Raw genomic sequence first — 1346 nt, forward strand, 5'->3', positions numbered from 1 at the left:
ACTTGATGGACCGATCCGCTAGTTGCAAGGAAATTGTTGTATGCTTCATTTCTCCAAGTCCTAATTTCCTGCAAACAGAAAATGACATAAGATTAATGCTAGCACCAAGATCACATAAGACTCTATCAAAAAATGAATCTCCAATAGTGCAAGGCAAAGTGAAACTCCCCGGATCTTTCAATTTTTGAGGCAATTTCTTTTGAAGAATGGCACTGCATTCTTCAGAAAGCTTCACTGTTTCAAACTCCTCCAACCTTCTCTTCTTGGAAATGATGTCTTTCAGGAATTTGACATAGTTTGGCATTTGTTCCAAGGCATCTGCAAAAGGAATATTAATGTGAATTTTCTTAAAAATATCCAAAAACTTAGAAAATTGCTTATCTAGTTTTTGCTTTTGAAAACGCTGAGGGTAAGGAAGTGGAGGAGCAAGAATAGGAGGATTGTCAGGAAATGAAATTGTGGGAGGCAAGTCGGTCTCCTCTAGTGTATCATTGACAATCTCCTCTTCTTCTACTTGATCTTTGCTTTGGCCATTGTTTACAGCGGTAGGAGTGGACTTGCTCTCCTTTAATGGTGCCCTCTCAATCTCTTTTCCACTCCTAAGTGTGATGGCCTTGCATTGTTCCTTTGGATTCACTTCAGTGTTGCTAGGAAAAGCTCCTCTTTGTTGGGCATTGATGGTAGTGGCTAGTTGCCCAATTTGCACTTCAAGATTCTTCATAGTAGCTCCCATATTGCTACAATGAGTCTCAATGTTGTCCAATCTTGAATCAGTCTTCTTAAACCTTGCATTGGTCTCCTGAACAAAGGAAACCATGGCATCCTCAAGTGACATCTTCTTCTCGCTTGGTTGGCTATCAAATCCTGGAGGATGCTGAGGTTGCAACACATTCTTGGTATTTCCATATGACAAATTCTCATGATTTCTAAGCCCTGGATGATAGTAATTTGGCATAGGATTACCACGATAATTGTAGTTCCGATTGTTGACATATTGAACTTGCTCTTGACTCGCCTCATTGCTTGGAACTATCATGCTTGTGGATGCAACATATTCTGTACTTTGTGGTATCCTTTGAGTTGTCAAGGCTGAAATCTGATGAGATAGAGTAGCTACTTGAGCGGAAAGAGCTGCTATCGGCTCCAATTCATGAATTCCAGCTACCTTCTTAGCCAAAGTCCTCTCAGTTGGCCATTGATAGTTGTTTGAGGCCATTTCCTCCAAAAGTGCAGTAGCACCTTCAGCTGTCTTCGACATCAAAGTTCCACCAGAAGCAGCATCAACTATAGTTCGAGTTTGCCCATTTAACCCATTATAAAACATCTGAACTTGCAACCAATCTGGC

Source organism: Carya illinoinensis, chromosome 10 (genome assembly GCF_018687715.1).
Source record: "Carya illinoinensis cultivar Pawnee chromosome 10, C.illinoinensisPawnee_v1, whole genome shotgun sequence".
NCBI lineage: Eukaryota > Viridiplantae > Streptophyta > Magnoliopsida > Fagales > Juglandaceae > Carya > Carya illinoinensis.